General features: G+C 43.1%; 1 long non-coding RNA gene across 1 annotated transcript; it reads right to left on the reverse strand.

The window, feature by feature from the left end:
* Positions 1-4,081: 4,081 nt before the first annotated feature.
* On the reverse strand, positions 4,082-27,527 carry LOC135908030 (uncharacterized). Its single transcript, XR_011509806.1, has 3 exons — positions 27,451-27,527; positions 24,082-24,274; positions 4,082-4,318 (listed from the first exon to the last, which is right to left on the reverse strand). It is a non-coding gene; the product is annotated as an uncharacterized lncRNA (long non-coding RNA).

Below are 27,527 nucleotides of genomic sequence, written 5' to 3' on the forward strand. Positions count from 1 at the left end.
TCCGCCCAAAGGGAGGCCTCAAGATTGGCGAATTAGGAGCGGCCCGAGTGGCCTCGTGCGTCTACCAAGCTGCTGGCATACCCGGGGAGCACAGGGAAGACGACAACGTGTGTCTCAGTGCACAACATAACATCATCGTAGTGAGTACCCCCAGTGAAGCCAACGCAGACCGATACCAAAGAGTCGAGCGCCTCGTGGTCAACGGCCAGGCCTATGAGACCAACGCATATGAATCGGCACCCGACTTAACTTCCAAAGGAGTCATCAGGGGTATACCTCTCGAAGATTCACCCCGGGACATCACCGCCCAGGTCGTTACCCCAAGAATCCTGCGGCAATCGCTGCGAAACGACTCAGCAATACCACCACGGTCATCGTGCTGTTTTCCGGACTGAAAGTTTCCTCCTTCGTCCGCTACGGAGGCGCTCTCATCAGGTGCGCGTTGTACAGAAAACAACTTGACCTGTGCTTCCAATGCGGCAGACTGGGCCACCGCATGGACGTGTGCCCCAGTCCACAGGACCGCATCTGTAGAGGCTGCGGCACGACCAACCCAGGTCTCGACCACCAGTGCAACCACCTTTGCCAACTTTGCGGGGGTGAGCACTTAACGGCCGATAAGAATTGCAGGGCTCGCTTCAAGACGCCATATATAGTCAAGAGACGACGTTGGGAAAGACAACGACAACAGGCAGAATTCCTAGCATCGGAGGCTACGAGGGAATCAGTTGGACGCCCTTCCCGAGAGACCAGGCCCCGTTCACGCTCGAGGGCCCGCTCGAGAACCAGAAAGTCCAGATCACGGAGCCGCACACCCGGACCGGCCCGAACCAGATCGAGGAGCCGGACGCGTTCGCGTTCCCGCCGCAGCGGAGGCGGCCCGGCGGTAGAAGAGGCCACCGACAAGGTGAGCTGGGCAGACGCGGTCAAAGGCTCGTCGCGCCTCGGCGGAACTGAGGAGACTGCAGCTTCTAAAGAAATAGCATAAATGAGACGGGAAAATGCGCAGTTGAGAGAGTTAATCTCACACCTCACGAGAGAAATCTAGGAACTTAAGAATAGTCGAAGGGTGGAGATATCTCCCCGCCTGAGTACTTGTAGCTCAGGTGCAGCTGCGATAACACCTAATAATAGCATGGAGGAGGTCGACAACCCTCCGCCACCTAAGAGAAAGGCTCCAGCCGTTAGCAACCAAACCGGATCACAACTGGCAGACCTAGGGCAGAAATTAACAGAAATGCAAAATCTACTGAAAGAACAAGCGGAAGCCGTCGGCAACCTCACGCTGGCGGTCTCGACCATAATGTCGAGACTTGACAAATTCGAAAGCAACGTTGCCAACCTAAGTCTTAGAGTAGCCAAGCTGCAGCCACTTACCACCGCAGGGGCCCCCATAGCTGGGGTCGCATCTAATCAATTCCACGACACCCCTGTAAACACCGCAGGAGCATCTGGGGTCGTTCAGACCTCCACCCCACGACCAGACTAAAATAGGCAAGCATGGTGAAAGAGGCGCGCTGACGATATGGCAGTGGAATTGCAGGAGTTACGCCGCAAAAAAAGCGGTCCTGCAACAACACCTTAAAAGCAAATCGAAACCAGATGTAATAATGCTACAACAGACACACGAATCAGCAAAACTACCCGGCTACCAAGCCATCGGTCCCCCATCCGGGGAAAACCAAGCGGTAACTACTTCGGTCAGGAAAGGCTTAGTGGTCGTTCGTCACGACATTAAGGTAGCGCAGATTGAACAAGTATTCGTAGAGATTATACCTAAAAGCAAGAGCCAATGCTGCACGTTTATCCTCAATATATACAGCAAGCCAGCGCACATACGACAGCGCTTTCTAACCCTTTTTAGGAGGGCCACCGACATTGCGGGCTCCCATCCCCTACACTGTAAACAGGTTTGACCCTTTTAGGGAGTTTTGGCCTCGTTGCATAACTCAAGCCCTTAAGGGAGGACAAGATCCTCCCTTCGAACGGAGTTTTTTTTCACCTCCTTGTGTTTGGTGGTTTTATGGGGAATTATGGGATTTTTTGAATTCTCCTTTAAACACCACCCCTGAGCGGTTGCAGGAGTCTTTATGGGGAACGTTGGGAGTTTTTCATTCCTCTTTTGGACACCAGCACTATGGAACTTTTTATGAGGAGCTTTGGGAGCTTTTACAAGTTGACATGGGTATTTTATTTTGCTGCTTATGGGAATTTATAGGAGAAACGATGGGAGTCCTTACGTACATTTTCGAAAACGTTTGGCTTCTTAAGGGAGTGTTGAAGGCGACCTTTGGGAAATTATTTTGCCTCCTTGTAGGAGTGCTTAGGTGTAAACATGGGAGCAACTGTTCCCATATTTTGGGAGCTTTGCTTAAGGGAGCAATTATGGTTAATTTTGAGAGTTGAATTTTTGCTTTTTATGGGAATATATAAGAGAATGTTTGGGAGTTAATTTTTACAGCTTTAGGGAGCTGTTTTATTAAGGGAGTTTTAAACAGATGTTTTGGGAGTGCATTTTAGCTCTTTATTAGAGCTTTTACAGGTAGGTCGGGAGTTTATTATGCACCTTTTGGGAATTTTACGAGGTTGAAGGGAGTTTTTTGTGTGTTTAGTAGATTGTGTCTAACGAGGTGCAAAAATTATGACAAAGCAATAAATGTCTGGAAATTTATTACAGTTCCAGAATCAAATGTGCCAGCATAATATTACAATCAATGACTATTAGCATAATGAAAGTGAAATAATTCAATAAATTGGATACAAACAAGCAAACCAGTTTGGCAGGAAATTCAAGCATATTGCAAGCTTCAGTGATGTTGAAAATCCACAAGTGCAGCCAAGACTGAAATTGAGTGGCTCAAAACATCATGAGCTATTGGGCAGTCCTTGCAGGCATTAGAACAGGCCACATTTGTTTTTGCACGTAAACAAGCATGCTACAAAAAATGATGCAAAGGAGGCCAGACAGCACCAATGACCTAGAACATAATGAAAGTACTTTTGAATACCTATGCTATTTCTAACAGACATCTACATACAACTTATTCTCTCATGTAACACGCAGCTGCAAAGAAAAGCCGAGGTAGTACCACCCACTCTGAATCAATTTCCTTAGCACTGTGCAGTACCTGAAATTCAAGCTTGCCAGCTAGAGAACATGACAAGTTCACAGCAAAATGGGGCATAATGTGATAACAGTAGTCAAACAGGTGATATCTCAGGCTGAAGTAAATTCAACAAGGGGACTAGTCGTCAGGGAAAGAAAATCCAAGCAAACAATTTCAGCTCACTTACATGCATACACAGATGCCACTACGTAGGTTCTTGTTGTGATGCCCCATGACCTAAGTCAGCATCAAAGAGGTCCATTAAAGAGTGGTACACATGCAGTGGCACACACCCAGTGTACATACACAAGTTTGTGTAAAAAAAGTTCGTTGAAGAGCTGCATCTACCCAGTGGCCCCAAGTGATAACCAATGGCCACAGTGACACACCAATGGTAGCCCCAGGGGGCACGTACTGAATTTCCACAGCTATAAGGAGCTTTTTCAAAGTTTCTTGCCTCAGAAGACGCCTCGCATTATATAACCGACATTGACACAAACAACAAGGTCACTCATAGAAATCGGTGTCAGCAACCTCCCAAACTCCCCTACTTCTACACACCTTGCTATCCTAACTAAATCCCCATGTTGAGCATTTAAACTTGCCTCACCCTCCCTATGCACTCAGTCATTTTGCTGGATATCCATGAAGTGGAGAAAAGTGAACTATATAAATAATGCCAAGGAAAACAGTTGTTACCCTAACGAAGAAGTCCCCTGCTCAAAAAAATTTGTCCACCTGATATAACGCTTGTTCGAACTCTGCTGACCACCTTCGGCTGAATATTGCATATCACACAAACCAGCAATTCAACTATAATTTTTAGTTTTATAATGAAACAAAAATTTCCAATACAGGAATCCTGAACAGGAAACTGCAAGTAATAACAATAATACAGGAACCCTTAACAGTATCCATAAGTGTGAAATTTTTACACAGGCAAAGAGGCCAACATTTAGCCACTAGGGCACACACAAGGCATTATTACAAACATTTTCTCTGCAAAAAGCCCTAACACCCCGACGCCAGGTGGTGTCTTGCGTGGAGCCATGCACGCATTTAAAAAAATAGGCATTTTGTATTTTCTTCTTCCGCAAGATCAAGGCAGGCAGGCTGTGATGCTGTGCAAGCAGTGGTGGCATTCAAAATGGAAGGAATCCACACAAAAAGCCATGGTACTGTTGAGATGGCAGTGCATGATAGGGAGCATCCTGAAAAACCAAACGTAAATAGATTATGTACTATTGTATTGCAAACTGACACCACATGAATATTTAAACACAGCATCACGAATTATTCAACAGTGCTGGGCCATTCAATGCTATCACGCCAAGTGTATCTTGGCCACCTCAGATTTTAGGAAAAATTACAGCCCATTGTACCTTAGGACAGAAAGCTGATCTAGTTGCTAAGGATTCATTATGCAAAAAAAAGGTGAGGTGTGCAGACACAAGAGCAGAGAAGTGGACAACACGAACGCATTGTACAGTTGCAGATTGGATGAAGTCGAGAGTATGACAAAAGCCCGTCTGGTCGGGATGATGCATACTAAAACGAAGAGGTCCAGACACCGACCAATATGGCTTAAAATAGTTATTTACGTTTTGGCTCCATCACGGGAGCCTTGTGAACAAGACTCCCAGGGGGAGCCAAAATGCAAATAACTATTTTAAACTATTTTGGCCAGTGCTCAGACCTCTTCCTTTTATGTTGCAGAATGCACACACAGAATACTTTGTGAAAATTTCACATCGTGTGAGCATCGTTATCTTGTAGACTAAGGCTGAAACATTACGGCACTGACAAAGCTACAAACAAGTGTTTCTATGAATGACCACAAGGCTTTCCAGAATGTTTCATTAATTGAGATGGACCATTAATGTTATGTATCTGCAAAGAGCATCTTCTTATCTGACTTGATTAAATATAATAGACCTTCGAGCAGTTTCTGAAAAGTATTTTCATCCAGCTAGGGTGGTTTGTAGGTACGAATAACCAATTTAGGAACCACTATTTTGTATTGAAGAAAGAGCTTATCATTGAAAGAACCTATAGCTGCATGATTAAAAGTTTCTGAAATTTTGAATCAACTCTATATCTGCAGAAGCTCTTTAATTAGGTATTAGGATGCCTAGCAGTACTAACAATGAAAGTAAATGACAACACATTAAAAAACTAATAAAATGAATGTGTTCTTGATAATACAATGTGTTGTCTTATTATACACAGATTATACAAAACACCAGCAGTAATGCGCATATCTTCAGAGTGCACATAGTTTACCAACGTAATAAATACAGGTCAACATCATAAAGCGACACAGGTACTGGGGTTTTTCTTTCACATTGGCCTGAAAAACCAATCACTTGAGCATTCAGCCATATTACAAACAGCACCTGCGTGCATGAATTCAAGAAACTTTCAGATGTGCAAAATTGTTTAGGAGCTTTTAAGCAATGGGCATTACACTACTATTATGGGTAATTGGTTGCCTGTAAAAGTGGTAAATTAGGTGAACTGGTAGTTGTCCTTCTGGTGAAGGATATTGCAGAAGATGTGAGGACAAAAACATAGGAGCAATTTGGAACCTATGAATGCTAAGAAAGAAGACAATATGCAATGTTACCATGCTGACAGACAGTCAGATAAAAGATGATACAAAGAAAGTTAAATACAGATTACACAGATGCAAGCATTCTGCTTCTTTATTGCTGCAAAACTCGGCAGTTACAGAAGTGCTTCATCCCCTGAAGAATATTTTAGCAATACGTTCACTATGGAGTTCCATTGAGGATGCATCAGATTTGCATGCTTCAAGTGGTTTGGGCTACTCAGAGACAGACATCTGGCTTCTAAACGCAGGAGCATGACGAAATACTGCAAGTGTTCCAGAAAAATGCTTACATGGTAAGGGAAATGACAAAAACAAGAACGTGGATGAAAAGACCAAACTGCCCCAAAGTCAAATTTTAGCAATGTAAGGTTTTATGAAGCATAATTACAGTTCTAAGACAAAACAAAATACCAACATGATGTGCAGAGAATGGGTGCGGGAAATGAAATGACCTCACTAAACAATGACTACATAAATAAAAACGACACATTTGCAGGAAATTTCACAATACACGACATATAAACTGTGATTCATGATGCACCCATGTCATACATCATATTGTTCAAGTAACCAACTTCTTTATTCAAGACCCCTGTAGAAGGTTTGTTAATGCAGTTATTGGTTTCTTGGATGGAAAAGGCCTAGTATGCAAATCTGCACTTCCCTGCCTTATATTTGCAAAGTGCATGTGTACAGTCAAATTTTGGCACAGTTTGGCATCTTTTGCAATGTTTTGCGAGATATCCACATACTGTTACCATCTACATCTGTGCACGATGCTCCTGCAGCCTGCCATTAACACAAATACTGGTTTATCCTACGTAACACTTTCCGCTGAAGGCATTAAATGCACTCAAAGGTGCCCCAAAGACAGGTTGAGCATTCTGCGCAGGTTAGCAAGGTCTGAAAAACTTGCAGGACATTGTAAAAGATGTCAATACATGGCAAAATACAACAGCACAAAATACTCAGAAGATATAAGGCTAAAAGTGTACACTGATATATAAGGGCCTTTCCAGACAAACCGATAAATGCAACAGCACACCTTCTATTGAAATCTCGAATAGAAAAATTGATTACTTGAAAAAGATGTATGGTACACGCAAAACAGAATGAGTGATGTATCTTATATGTCGCGTACAGTCAACTCTTGCTGCAAATGTGAGCCTTTCATGCATGCATATAATCGCACTCATATACTAAAACAAGTTCATGTGCAATGCTCATCTTGTGCAATTCATGTGCTTCATCTTATAGTCAAGTAACTGTTTCCTAATGCCAATAACCAACTCTCCCAGCTTTCAGCAATAGTATGCAAGATTATTTATTCTTAGAAGTATGATAGCATGAAAAAACAAGGAGAAAGACCTATCAACCGGACCAGCACCAACTACAAGCTGATTTTGCTCTTGGATGGAAACGAGTATTACTAACCATAACCATTATCAGTGTTTCAATGAGGGAGTTGGTGAACCCAGAACTTGCATGAAGAATAACTACAGTAGCCATCTGGCTGCACATATGAGCCATGGGTGTTTCCCTATCTTCCAGCCAGCACATAAGGTTAGTTGCAAAGAGCCCTGACAGAGCTGAGAAGGACATGATTGAGGTTTTCCACATAAGCAAACAAAGATCGACATGTGTCAAAAAATAATCACCATCTCTTGTCAGATTCGAGTAAATACGGTAGTCACCTAACGCAATGTGTAATGAATCGAGGGTAAATGCTTTATAAAAAAGTACATGTTTTTGACGAGAGAGAGAGAGAGTAAAACATCTTTATTAATAATATTTGAATGGCGAGAGCAGTCCTCCCACACTGCTCTTGCCATTCAAATATTATTAATAAAGATGTTTTACTCTCTCTTTCTCATCAAAAACATGTAATTTTTTGTAGAGCATTTACCCTAGATTCATTACACACATTGCGTTAGGTGTCTACCATATTTACTCGAATCTAGGCCGACCCCAATTCTAGCCGACCCCCTAAAGTTCGAAGCCAACAAAAAAATATACTACCTCGAATGTAGGCTGAACAAAAAAAGAGAGGACAGCATTCACAAAATGCAAACAGCATTTATTGAATCTGAATGTGCAGAGCTCATTGAACGTTGTCGTCACTGCTAGACTTTTCGCTGTGTCCCTTGTCCCTGTCACCTTCAAACAGTGCACTATCTTCGGTACCGTCAGTGCATTAGATATGCTGCACTTTTTAAAGGCGTGCACGATCAATGTGCCTGGGATGTCGTTCCAGGCTGAGCTACCCAGCCCACCAGCTGCGATAGTGATGCACGTTTGATGCGGCCGTTTCCATTAGCATGTGGTCTTCGTCAGTCCACCAGTCCGTGTAATATTTCAGCAGACGATCCTTGAAACGTTTGTTGATGCAGACATCAAGTGGCTGCAACTGGCACATCATGCTGCCCCGTATGACAGCGAGGTCCGTGTTCGCTTGTGCGAGTGCAGCCTTCACATTGTCGGTCAAGTGCCCACGGTAGGAGTCGACAAAAGGAGCGAGTTCTTTGTCAAAAGGGCTCCTGGACGCCATCGCCACACAATCTTAACCCACTCTTCCCCAATCGCACCCGTCATCCATTCTTATTTACCTGCACAATGACATTTCTTGGGAAAGTTTCTTGAGCAGGCATGGTCTTCCTTTTAAATATCATATAAGGAGGGAGTTTATGTCCATCAGCTGTGCAGCACAGCATCACAGTTGCGCACTGCTTGACGTAGCCCGCAGAGCACACCTTCACCTCCTTGGCACCCTTTTCATTCACTGTGTATGCCACTGGCATATCAAAATACACAGCCGCCTGGTGGGCGTTGCCGATTTGCCGAAGGTTGTGGCCTGCCACTTCTCTCTTTCGCAGCACGTAGCACTGGAAAGCTATCAGCTTTTCTTCGAAATCGCTTGGCAGCTTCTGGGTGATTGAAGTGCGACGTCGGAGGCTGAAGCCAAAGCGCTTCATGAATTTTTGAAGCTAGCTCCGGCTAGCTTTGAAATCCTTTGGCATTAGGCCTCGCTCCCTCGAAAGCTCCCTAGCTTTCGCATGGAGCACTTCTGTTGTCACTGGAAGGGCAGCTGCCTCTGCGTCCAGACAAAATTGGCCAAAACTGTCTCCACTTCGTGGTAATGGCCTTTCTTTGGTCCGCTAAAAGCCATCCTCGTACCGGCGCACACAAAGAGCTGCTGTCGTCCCCTCCAATGACGGACGTTTTTCTCGTCGACGCCGAAGTCCCGCTCGGCTTGAAGGTTTGACGATGCCTCTGCAGCTATCACAACTTTTCGCTTGAAAGCGGCACTGTAGTGTCACCTGCTTGGTGCCATAGCAATAACACCACGCCGCACAATGATACGGCCGACACAACACAGGTCAAAATGGCAACCTCGCTTGTGTACGGCTGGCTACTGGCATGGCTAGTAGCGGCTGCGATACTGACTTTTCTAGATGGCGCTAGCTGTGTACCATATTTAGCAGTTTCAATGAAAAACTGAAGTGTTTTTTTTTCTCTTTAAATCCTTGAATCTAACCCGACCCTAGAGTTAGGAATATGATTATTTGAAAAAAAATAACTATCGGCCTAGATTCGAATAAATACGGTAATTTGTTTCGCTACTTTTCTTAGTGCCCCATACAAGATTAACCTTTTCCATGCCAATTTTATTTTGAGAAAACCAGCAAAATTTCCAAACTATTTTTATGAGCTATTCTTTGTGAAGAGTTTCCTTACTGCAATATTCGCAGTTTGTTTACAACTTTCTGCTGTCTTTTATTAGCTGACTTTCATGTTTTTAGGTTGCAAACAGACAAGGATGCAGAAACAGTCTACATGAAGCACATATTTTGGAAGAAAGTCAATCGTACTTTTTTTTATCCTCCATGAAACATGTTCTTCCGGGAAGATAGGGGGTTAACCGAGGGCCCCGATTTTTATTAGTCATATCATAAAAAGGCAACAAGCACTAACACCAAGGACAACATAGGAGAAATTACTTGAGCTTAATAAATGAAATAACAAAATGATTAATTAATCGAAATGAAAGTGGATAAAAAAACAACTTGCCGAACGTGGGGAACGATCCCACAACCTTTGCATTTCGCGTGCGATTCTCTACCAATAGAGAAGAAATAAATAAGAAGAAAGGGGGTTAATTGCGGGGCCCAATTTTGTTTAGTCATATCATAAGCCAACAAACACTGACACCAAGGACAACATAGGGGAAATTACTTGAGCTTAATAAATGAAATAACGATGCGATAAATCAATCGAAATGAAAGTGGATGAAAAAACAACTTGCCGCAGGTAGGGAACGATCCCATAAGTTGCGGCAAGTTGTTTTTTCATCCACTTTCATTTCCATTAATTCAGCCTTTCGTTATTTCATTTATTAAGCTCAAGTAATTCCCCATATGTTGTCCTTGGTGTCAGTGTTTGTTGGCTTCTTATGATATGACTAATAAAGATTGGGCCCCCAGTTAACCCCCTTTCTCCTCATTTATTACATAACGAGGGTCTCAAATCCGGCAACATTGATGCCATCAAGTAGTATGTGTGGGTTTCTTGACCGGTTGCCTTCACCCAAAAAAGATCACGTTCTCGTGACGCCTGCGGCAGAAAGTGTGTTTCACGTCCACCGCTATCGTCTGTGAGTCGTGGCGCTGGATAACACTCGCAGGGTTCTACAAGGAAACATAAATACTCAAGAAAGTGGACGGGAAACGGCGCCACGGTAGCTCTATTGGTAGAGAATCGCACGCGACAGGCGAAGGTTGTGGAATCGTTCCTCACCTGCGGCAAGTTGTCTTTTCATCCACTTTCATTTCTATTAATTTATTGTTTCGTTATTTCATTTAACCTGAAGCAAGCTCCCCTATGTTGTTCTTGGTGCAAGTGTTTGTTGGCTTCTTATATGTTATTGCAGGTGCGGCACGATAAGTAAACCGCAGAGTAGTAAGCAAAAAAAGTGTTTTTTTTCTAAACAGGTCGCTAGGGGCCCAAATATTGCTACCAATCATTAGTATTAAGTTGAAGCTTCAAACATGAGTTTTTAGCTTTCCAGCTTCTATTCTTTACTTCAGATGAACAAATACATGACATTTTGATATGATATGGGATTCTTGCACTGGACAGGCAACCTTTGTCACTGCAGCCACCTCACTTTGCACGGTCATTTTTAAAACCCATGGAAACCAACTTCTGCCCAATTTCTGCTCACTGCACCCTCAGATATCATTTTGTTCAGAAATTGATATCACTCACACCAAGCTGATGAAAACATTGCCGCTTGTACATGGCACTGAGTAGGTAAAATGAAATCACTGGACCAGTCAGACTCATCACTATCCCAAAAAGAGTGAATGTGGCTATAATTGCACTCCCTCCAAGAATAAAATCGGGTGGTACTTGGTGCGAGCACTTTCAATGTGTTTCTTTGTGCCCATTTCTGCGTGCTATATGTCTACTAGTATGTCTGACTTAGTAGCTTAACAGAAGCTCTGCCATAATATATGTTGTCCACTGTAATGTTATTAGCCCAAACGATGCTGGTAATACAATGTGAGCTATATAACAGGGACATAAAAGTTCTTTGTATCTTTTATATATTTTATCTTTGTCGCATATAGCACACTTCTGCTGGTTCAGGTGGGTTACTAGAAGCGAAGGAAATAGTTTAGCTGAAAAGATGTGTTCTTTGCTCCAAAACAGAAATACTATAACTGATGAATGCCCGTGTAACTTGGCTTTGACTGTTCTGAAGACCAAAGCAATGAATATTGCACAGTGCCATGCAGCAGTATTTACACCATGTCTTGATTTCCCTTCAAGAACATCTCTTCCGATCACCTGAGGGATGTTTTTAGCACACAAAGTGTCTCCTTGTTGGCTTTTGACTTTTAGCAGTTAGCAGAATGCACATAGAGAACTGGCAAGTGACCAGCCATAGCATACCCGCTGTGGGGGCATAGTGGCTATGGTGCGGCGCTACTAAGCCCAAGGGCTTGAATCCCAGCCACAGCGCTGCCACATTTTAATGGGGGCGAAGTGCAAAAATACCTGTGTACCGTGCATTGGGTACATGTTAAGGAACCCCAGATGGTCAAAATTAATCTGAAGTCCCACACTACAGCATGTCTTAAGATCAAATTGTAGTTATGGGATACAAAACCCTTGAATTTAATTTTTATTTCTAAGCCATGACGTGAGTAGCTAGGGATTTGCATTTTTTGTTTTGTGAGGTTGACTCCGGGAGTTCTCAATCAGAATTTCTACTAGATGATGACATCATTTTGAAAAGTTGGCTGCCAGTATAGAAACATACTGCCCTGTGGTATCATCATGCATTAAAAAGAAGTACGTAGTGGAGCCAACCCTATGAACAGCAAAGCAGAACTTTATGGTTTTACTTCTGATAGACCCAGTGCAGCCTTAGGTGTACAGGCACAAATTTAAATGACAAGCCTTGCTCATCCTCAGTAGGGAAATGGTTAAGTGCATTTCGCTTCCTAGTTTCAAGTTCTGCAACTAAAATATACAATTATGTTCACTTTCCTTTTTTGGGGTGGGGGCAAAAACTGAGCACAATTAACTAATCACTTATCTATCATGCAAGCGATGTTTGCCTTTCTCAGTAGTCGATCTAAAGACAGAAAACTAGGCTGAGGTGTTTTTATCTCTAAAAGAAGACAAGCTTTTATATGGCAACCTATCAACTTGAAGCCCACAGTAGTAGTTCAGCTTCTATGCCATCTAGCTGTTGAGCACGAGTCAAATAAAAATTAATGCAAAAGTATTAGTGTTCCATGCTTTTAATGCACGGTAAAGGGACACTAAAGGAAAATAATGAGTTAAGTTAGATTGAAGGTTAGCCTTTCATAATAATAAATTGATCATATATAGCAAGAACAGAGCTTTTCTAAGCAAGAAAATTAGAGAACTGGAAAATCAAAGAGCACCAACTAATAAATTGAACCAAATTCTGTAGTTTTATGTGCCAAAACCACAATATGATTATGAGGCATGAAGTACGACGGAATCTGGATTAATTTTTACCCCCTTGGTTACTCTACTGTGCATACAATGAATGCACAGCACACATGCATTTAACACCTATCAAAATGCAGCTGACACACCTACAATTTGATCATTCACCCTCAGGCTTAGCAGCGCAACACCAAACAGCACAACTCAGAGCCCATGCTTGCAGGCAACCTTCTGCAGTGAGTGCGTCACTTGGTGCTCATGAGGCAGTACTTCCAGCTGCTTCAGCTGCTTTTAAGTGTGTGCACTGCTGGCTTTTGCTGTTTTAAAGCCCTTAAAGCCCAACTACAACAAAAGTTAGGGCTGCATAAAAAATGATTCAAACAGTGTAAATACAAAACAGCCTTCTAGCATTCTTGATAGCGAGACTGAAATGAATGCCACAATTACCAGTAACTGGCAGTGAAGCATGACTCAGATTGCAGGGCTCCTTACTGCGGCCTACGAGATAAGGGACCACCTGCAGCTGCCTGCAGTGTGATAAAAAACCTGGAGGCCATGTGGACTCTCAAAAAAAAATTATGGGGTTTTACGTGCCAAAACCACTTTCTGATTATGAGGCACGCCGTAGTGGAGGACTCCGGAAATTTCGACCACCAGGGGTTCTTTAACGTGCACCTAAATTAAGTACACGGGTGTTCTCGCATTTCACCCCCATCGTAATGCGGCCGCCGTGGCCGGGATTCGATCCCGCGACCTTGTGCTCAGCAGCCTAACACCATAGCCACTGAGCAACCACGGCGGGTGATGTGGACTCTCGTCATAGCCACTAACCACCAGGTTCATGCGTCATCTGCTAATACACTATTAAAAGAATACCAAAAAGAAAATTAGACAGTTACCAGCCCCGCAGCTTTGCCAAGATCACTACAGTAGTATTTACTACTCATTTATTACCAATTTAGCAAAAGTGAAATTTCTTTGCATTTGGAATTTAAGCTTTTGCAGTAGGGGTATTGAGGTGTGATGATCGCAATGCTCCTGTGCTTTGTGACATTACATCACTACATATTTGACAAGGCCATGGTTCTAAGTGTTTTTAAATACATCGATATCTTAATTCTTTTACAACCTAACTCCAATATGACACATGAGAATACAGTAGATTACATTTGAAATCTTTTTAATGAGCATGGAAAAGCACTAACCTTTACACATGAGACACGCATGGCGAAAGCATTGTTAGCAAAGCTCCCACGTGCTTTAGATAATTTTTCACCTTGGTCAGTGTCGGTTCTGTTTTTTCCCTTAACTCTTCCTAACCGGACAAGACTTCGTCAGACTCAACTTCATTAAACTATTGACAATGCACTGCATATCTTAGATAAACATTTGATGGTCACCCTAAAGCATGTTTCCCGAAGTTACCAACCAAGAGCGAAGAATGGTTAGCTACTGTATGAACCAGCCTACACCCATGTTAAACCAACTATTGCCCCAATGTGCCTTGAATAGGCTCTAAAAATGTGTATTCACACAATGCGCAATAGCTTTTGTGCTCAGGTTGGCAGGTTCATAGCAGCTGGCCTCCCTCACTCATCATCGGAATTTCAGAATCCCTACTGCAAGAGCTTCAGGAGTTGAAAGCAGCAAAAGACAAAAGCGCTCAGTTTGAAGCAGCCAGAGGCACTGCCTCAGAGCACAGCAGTTGCACTGACTGAAGAAGTTTGATGACAAATATGGGGCACCATTTGTGTCGCTGGTTCCGAAGAAGCCATCTAAGCTTTGTTCCCATGCTTGAGTGTAAAAATACAGCTGTTTTTAACAAAAGGCATGCAACACCGTTCATGAATTGTGCCACTTGAATGGTTTATCAAATAACCTCTTACTTCTGGTAAGCTCTACACAAGCAAAATTGGACGCTGCACTGATGAAAGGGTAAGAGAACATTTGCAGAATATAAAAACAAAGGAAGACCAATGTAGGTGAGCATTGTAACACATGCACTTGTCATCCCTCACTTGAAATATATTTTTGGGAGTAGAAACACGAATGCACAACTGATATCATAAGCTCTTAATATCAAAGAGTGGGAGTGACTGTGTAATTATTCATTTTCTTATTTTTTTTCTATTTCTCACAAGTATGTGTATGAATGTTTTTTTGCTTTCGGTTTACACAGGTTGCGTCACCTCAATTTGTTTGACCCTGTTCCCTTCTTTGCAATCCTTCATCCCTCCCCCTCTTTTATGAACTTCCAGAGATTATATGAATAGGTCCTGCTTTCTTAGAAAACATGGCACACTGGATTGGCATGCCTACCACTGCATGTAAATTCTTTTGTGTTTCTGGTTTTTATCTCAACTCCTGAAAGAACCCAACATGAGTAGCCCCTTTCCTCTCCCCTTCTACCACAACTCAAAACCTCGCCTTGTCAATCCCTTCCATTTACAGTCTGCCTTTTTTTTTCCTTATTTGACATCCACTACTCTACACAACAAACTGGCTTATACGGATTTTTGCTCATTTTATGTCGCATCGATTTTTATTTTAAAAGATTTCTGTTCTCATATGTATTGAAGGATGAAGTGGCACAAGCATATCTAGAAATTTTGGACAATGCACCTTCCGCTATTGTCGGAAGCTATGTGTCGTGATCAAGTGACGAGCATACAACACTTTTTTTAAGTGACAACTGTATAATAGGTTACATATGCAACGCATGCAAGGCTACATGCTGGCTTTGCTCGCATGGTCTGGGCCGCTCTCCCAGAGGCATCGTTCCACATCTCGCATGATGGTGTATGTAGCGCCATCTTGTTGCGGTGGCGCACACATCTCCCTTGCTTTAGAGTGGCCCCAGCCATAAGTTGAGCAGACTTGGAGCTCTTACTTCTCACGTGCTCTTCGAACTCTTACGTCCACTTCTTGTGAATGCTCCAGGTTGCGATGGCTGCAAATGCTTACTTGTGCATCGAGTGAGACCACTAGCTGTGCTCACCGCATACGAACGTTAAGTGTGAGCTGGCCCAACTACTGTCCCTGTTGCAGCACCGGACAGGATATGGACGGCAGTCTGTGGTTGAATAGGGGCAGTCTGTGGTTGAATAGGGTCAGTCTGTGGTTGAATAGGGAATAAAGTCCTGTGTTGCCATTTTTCCAAAGTCCTGTGTTGCCACTCGTATTACTTGCACTGCTTGACCGTATATGCTTCATTTCTTTCCTTGAATGTCCTAGTGTTCCCTAGTGGCTTCAGCATTCTTGGTGCCACTGGCACATCGGTCCTGAGGCATTTTCCTATGAGTTCAGCAAGTGTGAGCCCTTCTTTGCCTGGAGGTCATGATGAGCAAGCAGAGCCTTTTGAATGTTGGATGACTTCTTGAGCAACTGCTTAGCCATCTGTACAGTTCTTTCTGCAGCACCGTTGCTCTGGTGTAAGTAGGTGCTACTGGTTACATCGCATAATTCCCATTGCTTGACGAACATGCTGAATTGTGCCAAAGCGAACTAAGGACCGTTGCCCTGTCATATAATAGCTGGTGTCTCAAAGTGAGCGAAGATCTGGCTCAGTGCTTGAGTTATGTTCTGTGTGGTAGTATGCCTCAACTTCATGTGTTCAAAGAAGCGCGAGTAATAGTCCACCACTACGAGGTAATCTCTCCATTCTCAAAGAGATCAATTCCAATCACTTCCCATGGGTGTTCTGAAAGTGGAGTGTGTATCACAGGCTGTGTCTGGTTTACAGTGCTATTGACAGACAGGACGTTTTGACACATAACTCTGGATGTGTTGGTTAATATCTGGCCACCAGACTGATTGAGTGGCTCAAGCCTTACATCTTCCAAGAACCTGACGACCAGTATGCAAGCACTAAAGCACATCACTTTGCATATTCAGTGGGATGATAACGTAACTGCCTTTGAGTAAAATTTCATCCACCAGTGTCAGTTCATGGATAAATTCTGCGTACCTCTGCACTTCTGGCGGCAGCAACTTGTTTGGGCCATGACGTACAGTAGCCCCTGACCCTTGCTAAAACGGGATCATTCATTTGCATGGCCTTTATCCTCTCTAGCAAGTCTTGGGAGGCACACGGCAGTTCCATTGTAAGAATTTCGTGTTCTATGATGGCCTCGCTGATGGTCCCTGGGCTGCTACTGCCTGTTTCTTTCTGCAGTTTCCTTGAGAGCACGTCAGCAAGGCATATTTCCTTGCCAAATATGTGGGAAATGGGGTAATCCAGCAGTCTCATTCGGACCCACTGCAGATGTGGACTCGGTTCACCCAGGCAGTTTGATGACAGCAGAAGCACTAGCGGCTTATGGTCTCTTTCTACATGAAACTGCAGACTTACCAGGTAGCAGCGGAAATGCTTGCAGGCCCATGTAACTGCCAGTGCTTCTTTCTCTATACAAGCATATTATGTCTCTATGTCAGAGAGGGACCTTGAGGCACAGTCAACTACAAGCCTACGATCTTCTGTCTCTTGTAGGACTGCCCCAAGACTGTAGGATGATGCATATGCAGACACAGTGAGAAGACTAACGGTTGTACTGGGTGAGCACCGGTATCGTCGTCAATGGCTTTTGATGGATTAAGCATCACTGTGAAGCAGATCATGTAATGGTTTTGTGAGCTGTGAGAGCCTTGGAAAAAACAGACCAGGTGGCGGGCCATCCCAAGAAGGAACACACTTCTACATCCTTCGTCTGTTGGTTCTGCTACCTGACAGCACATTGACCTTTTCAGGGTCAGCAGTGATACCGTTTGCCAATACAATGTGTACAAGGAATTCCACAGACTGCTGGCGAATGAGAAGACAGGGGGTTAACCAAGGGGCCCGATGTTTAGTAATCATATCATAAGAAGCCAACGAAGACACCAAGGACAACACAGGGGTAATCACTTATACTTACTCAATGAAATAAATTATAAATTAATGGAATTGAAAGTGGACGAAAAAACAGCTTGTCGCAGGTGGGGAACGATTCCACAACCTTCGCATTTTGCGTGCGGTGCTCTACCAATTGAGCTACAGCAGCGCCGTCTTCTCATCCACTTCCTGGGGTATTTATGTGTTACTACTACAACTAACCCTAGGAGTGTTAGCCAGCACCACTGCTCACAAACCTTGGCGATGGATGTGGAACGTCCTTTCTGCTGCAGGCGTCACAATTACATGATCTTTTTGGGTGAAGGCAAGTGGTCAGTAAAGCCCCACATGCCAACTGAAGGTTTCAATGTTGCCGGATTCGAGACCCTTGTTATGTTATGAACGAGAAGAAAGCAGGTTAACCAAGGGGCCCGATTTTTATTAATCATATCATAAGACACCTACAAACAAAGATACCAAGGACAACACAGAGGAAATTACTTGTATTTACTAATTGAAATAAAAAATTATAAATTAATGAAATTGAAAGTGGATGAAGAAACAACTTCCCGCAGTTCGCGAACGATTCAACATCTTCATATTACGCGTGTGATGTTCTACCGATTGAGCTACCATGGCACCGTCTTCCCATCAATTTTTCTGGGATATTTATGTTACTACTAGAACTAACCCTGGGATTGTTAGCCAATGCCACGACTCCAAACCTTGGCGGGGGATGTAGAGCATCCTTTCTGCCGCAGGCATCACGAGTATGCGATCTTTTTGGGGGAAGGCAACTGGTCAATAAACCCACACATGCTACCTGAAGGCACCAATGTCGCCAGATTCGAGAACCGCATTATGTAATGAAGAAGGGGGTTAACGAAGGGGCCCGATTTTTTTACTGCTGGTGTAGTACACACTCTCCTGTGTTTAGGGTGATGCCAGCTGCTTGCAGGCGCTGAAGTACTTTGTGCAGTCATGCATCATGTTCTGCCTTCGTGCGGTCAAACACTATTATGTAGTCTTGCACACAGGCTTGGCCGTGCAGGCCTTCTAGCGGTGTTAGCATTTCCCTGTACAAAAATTCAGTTGCTGTGGAAATTCCGAAGGGCAATCGGAGGAACTTAAATGGCCAATTGGCGTCAGGAAAGTGTTGTACCTCTAGGACACAGGTAACCAGTAACCAATAACCGGCCCTTGCGTCAATTTTGCTAAACCAGGCAGCTCCGGCGAGTTTGGCCAGGCAATCATCGACGGTGGGCACTAAGACTCGTTCTCACAGAAAGTTCTATTTCAACCTTCCAAAGTCACTGCAGATTTGAAGCTTGCCTCTATTTTTCGCAACTACCATAGGTGCACGCCACTCTGTGGTCTCTTTGACCTTTATGATGATACCCAGACTTTCCATTCTCTCCAACTCACATTGGACACTCGGCAACATGGGCAGAGGTACTCGCCTCGAGTACATAATAGCACACTGCTTGGCATCAAGGAGTAGCGATATTTTGTAATCGGTCTGTAGCCAGGTAGAGGTAGCGGCATTAAATGTTGGCTGAGTCACTGACCTTGCCTGCTGACTCTGCTACTTTTAGGAGACTTGGGGTGCGATCTTGTACGCGTTCCAAACTCGAACGGAGGCGGTCCGTTCTTTCCGTCGCGAAATTGGCGGTCCGTTCCGTTGCGTTCGTCCGATAGCAGACAACACGGAATGATTGACAGTAGATATCGCTTCACAATTGACGTCATGGCGTTCTTCACCGTTCAAACTGACCAACCGTGTGCGGCTCGGTGGAACGGACCGCCTCCGTTCTATATTGGAACGCGTACAAGATCGCACCCCTAGAGGACATTGAAGGACTTGATTGCGGGACATCAAAAAGTGCGTCATGCAGCTAGTCTATTACATAAATTTCTTCTTGACACAACCAGCCATTTCAGCACAGGGTCGCAGTGAAGTCTAACCGTTGCTATTTTGGTCCAGTTGGGTCCGAGCAGCTGTTCATTTGCTTGCTTCATGTTGCCCATGACTTGTTCGTCGTAGAGGCTTGTTGGCATTACAGTTACATTTGCACCAGTGTTTACCTTGAACTTCACTGGCAAGCCATTGACCATCACATTGATTTTCCATGGCCCAGGATCCTGTTGGTCAGTTAATTGTCCAAGTAAACCTCTTCCAAAACAGCTTGATATGTGCTTTTTGTTCTGCTTTTTGGAAGCAGAAAAGCATACGGCAGCAGTGTTCCTTTTTACTGCAGGCACTGCATGTTTTGCCATTCGCTGGGCACATAGTGTGTGATGGTTAACCATAGGTGTTCTGTTGAACCGTACCACTTGCATGTCTGTGCACTTTGGTCACACTGGTTTTTTCGATAATTATTTGACTTTCCTTTGCTCTTTGAGAAGCTGTGCATGGTGTCGACAGCTTCAAGTTACTGTAGCTGTGGCCGTAGGTCCTTTTGCTGCTGTTTGATTGTCACCATGTTGTGAGCAGCATTGACAGCGGCTTCTAGAGTAAGCTCGGCGTTATGTTGCAGCTTCTCACTTACCTGTGCGTCTGTAGGACCGACCACGAGTCTATCACAGATCAGTTCCTCTTTCAGGGCACTGTACTCAGAGGCTTCAGCTATTCTGAAGAGTTGAGTGATGAACATATCGGCTGTCTCATGCGCGTCTTGCTTCCGGCTGTTGAACTTTGCACACTCGTATAACACGTTCATCCATGGCAGTAAATTTTTTATGAACACTTGCATTACTGTGTTGTAGTCCAGTTTCTCAGCATCACAGCGCCTGAGCAAGGCTAGGACGTCTTCTGCTTCACGACCCATGGCATAATGAGTGTGTTCACCTGCGTCTCGCTGTATTGCTTCTTTAGTCTGGAGATGGCTCTATAGCACTCCCATCTCATGAACCACTGTTTCCACTCCTCGGGTCGCCAAAAATCAAGTTTTTCCGGCAGTTCGATGATGAACGAGTTGAGCGAAGCTGCGTGCTGGGCTGTGGAAACTGTAGGCGAAGCCATGGGTAGCAAAGTTTCGTATTCACTGCACTGCGCTGCATGTGTAGACTTCTACTTGCGTGGTGCACTTCTCACAGCGTTGTCGAGTATCCCACCGCTGCCTCCATGTCGTGGCCGGATGACGAGCATACATAATTGACAAAACATAAGTGCTAACTGGGGACTGTTTACTAGGTCGCATATGCAAAACACGTACGGCTACATGCCGGCTCTGCTTACACAGTCTGGTCCACTCTCCCCGAGGCATTGTTCTGCATCTTACATGACCGTGTACGAAGCACCATCTCATTGCAGTAGCTCACACAACACAGTGTACCAGGGTAACTCAATGAGCAGCAACTTCAAAAGAAGTATACTTCGGAAGGCTGCTCAAGTTTAAACAACTCTCAGTTAACAATGTCGAGATGATTTGCCCTCTCATTAACATGCACATTTATGCCACTAGACCGTAACCTCTTTGCTACATTATAGCACAGTCTTGGTTCGAATTAAAACACTGATATAACACAGCAGAAAAGTTACGAATAAGAGCCATAAATACACAGAATATTAGAAAGGCGTGCACTCTCATTCTTGCTAACTGATCATTTCTTGAAATTCTGGCAGTCTTCTGAATTATAATTTTTAAATGGGCTGCCCATTGAGTTACGATAATGCATTGCAGTGAAATTTGATAGATGGCTGCAGAGCGAATTCAACTATTCAGTTTTAACCACAGCTAGTTACCCCTATGCTTTTCTTGGCTTCAGTGCCTTTATTATTTATCCCGCACTGCCCGGGAGCGTGCAAGCAGGGGGGTTACAACTTCGAAAAAAACACACCTTCATTCACACAGCACACTTGGTCACAAGATAATCGATTCCACTCTGTTGCAGTTTGGGCAAAAAATGACAGCATAAAGGTCCGTTCTAGTTTGGTATTCTCGAATTTTAAAGTCATGATCTGTTCTCTTAGATACATGGTGCGGTGGTTTAAAATAGGTGTCTCTATTATTTCCGGTTTTGTTATTATATATGCTAAATAGCAATTTTAGTCGCAGTTTCCATGGGCGAGACGAGAGCGCTTCCCATCCGAGCTCACTTTTCATTGCAGTGCAGCTCTCCTCCCGCTTGTATCACCCACGAACGAACCTTCCCGCTCTGTTTTGTATTCTCTCGATTTGGTCGATCAAGGTTTTCTGATGAGGGTCCCAAACACAACACGCATACTCCAAGATCGGATGAACGAATGAAATATAAGCAGTATTCTTTAGGGCAAAAGTTGATTTCAAATTTCGCTGAATAAAATTTAGCGCTCTGGCAGCATTTGCAACTACATTACTCACATGTGCGTTCCAAGAACAATCACTTGAAAACATCACACCCAAATATTTATACATATATTGCTGGTCAATAATATCAGTGTTCAAAAAATAACGCGTTTCTATAATTTTCTTTTTTTCGTGAAAAACAGATGAACACATTTTTTTTATTTAGTTGGATTTTCCACTTCTCACACCATAAGAGAATGTTAGTAAGATCAACCTGCACATCGATGAAGTCCTGTTTATTTTTTATTTTTTTATACACTATACAGTCGTCGGCAAACCAGCGTAAACGCCAAGATATCCCGGCAGGAATATTGTTAATAGAAACTAAGAACAAAAGCAGCCCTAAAAAAAGACCCCTGAGGAACTCTCGATGTGGCCTCGACACAAGGAGAAGTAGCACCGTTCAGTATTATGCATTGCCGATGCTGCGACAAGTAATTGGCAATCCAGTTACACACTCCTTAACATTTGCCTCATGAAGTTTTTGAAGGAGCAATGAGTGAGAAACCATGACAATCACCTTTCGAAAATCTAAGACACAATGACTTTGCCCGTTCTCATCCACCTGAGCCACTGAGTCGTGATAGAATTCAATTAGCTGTGTTGTAAAGGACAGTCCCTTGCGAAAACCATGTTGATTATCAATTAATATTCTATGTTGTAATAAATGTAACATTATTTCTTTGTACAAAATATGCTCTAATATTTTACAGGATATGGATGTTAAAGAGATAGGCCTATAATTGTTTACGTATTTTTTTGGACCACCCTTATGAACCGTAACTACATGTGCCATTTTCCAATCATCCGGCAGCACTCCAGTAGAAAGAGATCTAGTGTACATTAGGTAGAGGTAAGATGCGATTGGCCAGGTACAGCACTTCAATATGCGGGGAGAAATACCATCTGGGCTGGGGGCATTAGTTTCATCTATACTTTGTAACAATGATTCGATACCACCAACACTGAATTCGACAGGTTGCATCATGGCTCAGCTCTCACATGAAATTTTCCAAAGGTTGTTTTGGGCAAGCAATGCAGAATAAAAAAATCATTAAAGCAAGCTACCTTAGCTGTATCATCGGATAGGACCTTATGATGGTGAACAATTTCATTTACTCCCGTTGAGTCAGATCCGCATCCTCTTACGTATTTCCAAAAAAGCTTTGGATTTGTTTTCATATTATCATTAAGTCGATTGAATACGGACCCTTTCCAATGTGAACTTTAGTTTTATATTCATTAGTTACTTTGACCTGCTTCTTAAACTGATAACTGCTTTGTGTTCTTTTGAATGCGTTATATACTCTTCTTTTCCTTATTAACCTCAGGATACTAGGCTTCACCCATGGTTTCTTAGTTTTTCAGCCTAACTGAATGGACACTCGGTACATACTTTTCCGTCAGTTCTGTAACTTGTTTTAAAAAGAGACTACATTTGTACAACATCAGAATTCTCACAAAGATAATCAAAAACAGATAAATGAGCGAATAATTCCTGTGAAATGGCAGAATAATCACCTTTATCAAAGAAAAGCCTGTTGGCTTTATATGGACGTGATTTTAAAAAAATGAAACCCATTTTCCTTCTCATTCATTCTTGCGGGGGTCTGAAACCTCATAGCCTTGATGCCTCAAGGTAGCATGCATGGCTTTATTAACCACATGCCTGTTCACTTCAGTTCAGGTGTTACACGACACCATCATGCAAAAAAGGATGTTCCACATCTGCCCACCACGGCTCTAAATGGCGCTGGCTAACACTCCCAGGGCCACGTATACCACACATAAATACCCAAGTCAGCACAATTGGTAGCGCATCACGTGTGTACTGCAAAGGTTCTGGGTTCAGTCACCACCAGAGACAAGGTCTTTTTGTCTGCTTTCATTACTTTCTTTCAATATTTTCTACATTTCAATTTTAACGACAGCTAATTACACCAATGCTTTTCTTGGTTTAATTGCCTGCGACCTTTATATAACCAGCAAAAATAAGGTAACAAGAAAATGAAAAGAAATAAGTGGAGGACAGGGTCATCAGTGTTCAAAGAAGCACCTTCCTTTTTGTATCTTTAACCAACACTTGCGCCCAATAGGCAACTCCTCTGCCTGCACATCAAATGACAGTGCAAGAGATGCAGCTGGAACCCACACTTAAATATATGTACAGCATACCAATGCATCTTCTCCGAAGGTAGTGAAGAGCACAGGTGCCTGTGGAGCTGTGTGCCACGGTTCCTCTTGCCAACCCATGGAAAGGAGCATAAGTGATACTGTAGAGCTTGCCGCTTCAAGCATCGTTCAGGTAGCCATTCATTATCCTGCACGTAGTATCCAATGTATTGTAGATATCGAGGCAGCTTCAGTCCTGCAGCAAATAAAGTGATCAGTTCTAACCAAAATGTTGAGATGCAGGCACTTTGGCAGACGGATGCTAACATGTTGAAGTTTCTGGGATGCCAGTCATAATTTCGTTAAACATTATATGGGCCACTCATGCAGGGATGGAAGCAGTCAAAGAAGTTTTGGAGCAGCTCTGAGAGCAGCAAATTTGACACACTGGAGCATGAATTGCCCGTTTTGGAGCAGTAAATACATGTTTACATGAGTAGCTTGGTAAAGGTCAATGAGTGAAATACAGGCATATGAAGAAAAGGTGTTGCTTAGTTTACTTTACAGAGCACTATTTGATTATGGCAGATCAGTTCTGCGGAAGCCTGCAAGGCAAGTAAAATTCATGACAGGAAAAATTTTCACCCACCCTACTTTAGCATGAAGCTAAGAAGGAAACCTGTACATGTTTCTCGAAAACCACCATTAAATTACATACTGGATGTGACAACTAACTGTGGCCAAGAAAAAAATAAATGAGTGCTTTCCGTGAACATCGCCCCCTCTATTTTGATAGACTTATGTTAGTGCTACTGAAGTTTCTTTTTTTTTCGTGGTGAACAAGCAGTTAATATGTAATTGTAACGAATGTTTATTTTCTTACTTATCCAACACGGTGCCAATGCAAAGATTGTGGAATACGCCGAGAAATGACCGATAACAGTGTTACAACGACCTAGGTCAAGTGTGGTCTTTCTTTTTTCCGACAAAAAAAATACAAAACACGCAAATTTTTCTTTAGTAATTCATGTGACAATGCACCCCGCATCAGTAATGTAAGTGGTCTCAGACGGAAACATCGCCATCAGCATACTGCATATATTACTAATGTGCAAACCTGGGGCACAGTCTTGTAAAGGTTCACAAAGTGAACGGTTACCATGATTGCGCTACTTCGTGTTTGGTAGGGACTGTACTTGCACACCAAAAACTACTGACATGTCGAGAAAAAACTGCAGCTGCTCATTCCCAGTGCCCCTATTTGGCAAAGTTTGCGGAGAGCTTGATGCAATATTTGGTGTGCTGAAGCGTTGTCATGGTCAGGACAGTTTATTTTCACCTTTTAGTTATTTCACAGGCTTTTTCTCGTTAAAGGAAGTCTTCACAAATCCTAGGCTGTTTTAAATGCTGTTACCGGCCATTTGTAACCACCATACAAAACTTTTTCGCTTCTCATTGATTAGGTAAATTTAAAAATTTAGCTAATGAAACATGTTCGTGCACACTGAACGAGAAATATTTGGCTGCCATGAACAACACTCATCAAGGTGTCCATCAACACCATTCGAGTAGTGTCCTCTGGTAATTTTTAATTCTTGGCAACCTGCAGTTGAGATAGCAGAGTATCGCAGAATAAATGTCAAGTGACGTACTGGTCATTGCATGTTTGCCGGTATTTTACACAACTTTTGACACACTGGTTGGAAAAAAGACATGAACGGGCATGCTGATTGCACTTGAGCTGTGGTATACAAGTTTCCCTTGTCGTGCAGGGCATCTACATTAGACAGACGGGAAGGGGTATCAATGATTGCTTGGGCAAGCATAGTTACAACCTTCATAAAAGTTATTGAAGTAGGTCCCTTGCCATGCATTGCAAGACTTGTGGATGCAAACTAGTTATTTTAAAGAATGTGTCATCATAGGACGCAGTCGCACTCAAGTGATGCGCGAGATTATTGAAGCCAATGCCATTGCCAAATACATTAGGATGTGCGTGAGTACACCCTCCTATCTTTATCAGACAAGGAACTTTACTTTCTAAGTTGGTCGGCACATTTTCAATGAACTGCAGCCATATGCTTCTAGTAAGGTTGTTGTTTCAATCTTTTTCTCATGTGTGCTATGAGTGGCGCATATAATGTGCAGTAGGGTCATGGAATAACACCAGTTGAAATTTAGCACTCATCCTCCTGTCACCTGTACATTTTCTTTCATGCTCAAACTGAGTTATGCTAAAGCAAGACAAGAATCCATTCAGTCAATTTGTGCCTTCGAACCGGTTCAGTGTCCACAGTGCATGATGATGCTATTATAGAGGGATATTGAAAATATCGTTTATTTTCTTTGAATAAATACAGTTTAGTATTAAGTTTCACACTGCATTTTGCAAGTTTTAATTACCCTAGTATAAATTTGTATTCTAGAATGTGAAGGATGAAAAAAAGCATTTCCAACCTTAGACACCTCCAATGACATCTAATCACTACAACTTAGAGGAAAGGCGCTACGATCTCAAACAGTCGCAGCTTCTATCCGCGGTTGTTGTATATAAATGCATTACGTACCGAGAGAATATGATCAAATCTTAAAGCTAAAACTAAGGTAAAGGCTTGTACCAACACGCTTAAACAAGGGAGACCATATCAAGACACATAGTGCGGATGTAAAAAAAAATAAATCATGGAGTTTTACCTTTTAAAACCACGATCTGATTATGAGGCACGCCATAGTGGGGGGACTCCGAAATAATTTTGACCACCTCGGGTTCTTTAACGTGCACCTAAATCAAAGTACACGGGTGTTTCCGCATTCCGCCCCCATCAAAATGCGGCCGCCGTGGCCGGGATTCGATCTTACGACCTCGCGCTTAGCAGCCCAGCACCACAGCCACTATAAGCAACCACGGTGGGTATAGTGAAGAGCTGTGAAAATTTTTCCTATACCAGAAATAAGTTTTTGGCCAGGGACTCAATAACCGGGGGAATCGCGCCCTGTCTGGCGTAAGGTCTGGCGCTGCTCACAGTGCCCCCTCAGCAAACCGGGACATTTGCACGCGAGAACGAGAGCACCAAGTCCGGCCATGGCTGGTAAACCATATGACGATACATTAACAAAATATACAGTAACTAAAACAAAAGGACGAGTAAAAACGAGACGTTTCGTTTTTATTTAACTGACATATTATCTTCGCGTCTTTTCCCCCGTGTACGATATAGAGGTTACACAGTTCTGCTTATTCCATATCAGTAGTATCGTCTTACATCATGCATGCGCACTGAGCACATGAATACGTTCTGGATATCGCAGAAGGCGTTGTTCACGACGCGAGACTCACGATAGCGAAGTCAAATGCGATCCTTTTAGAAATAAAGAAAAAAAATTGTTTGCCTATGACAAACTTTGCAAACAAGAAATAAAATATAAACTTACCAAAATGCTTCGTCCAGGTTGGTGGTGGAGTTCGTTGGCGTTCACCGTTGCGCATTACGCTGTGTTGTTAATCACGC

Source organism: Dermacentor albipictus, unplaced genomic scaffold (genome assembly GCF_038994185.2).
Source record: "Dermacentor albipictus isolate Rhodes 1998 colony unplaced genomic scaffold, USDA_Dalb.pri_finalv2 scaffold_21, whole genome shotgun sequence".
Taxonomy (NCBI): Eukaryota; Metazoa; Arthropoda; class Arachnida; order Ixodida; family Ixodidae; genus Dermacentor; species Dermacentor albipictus.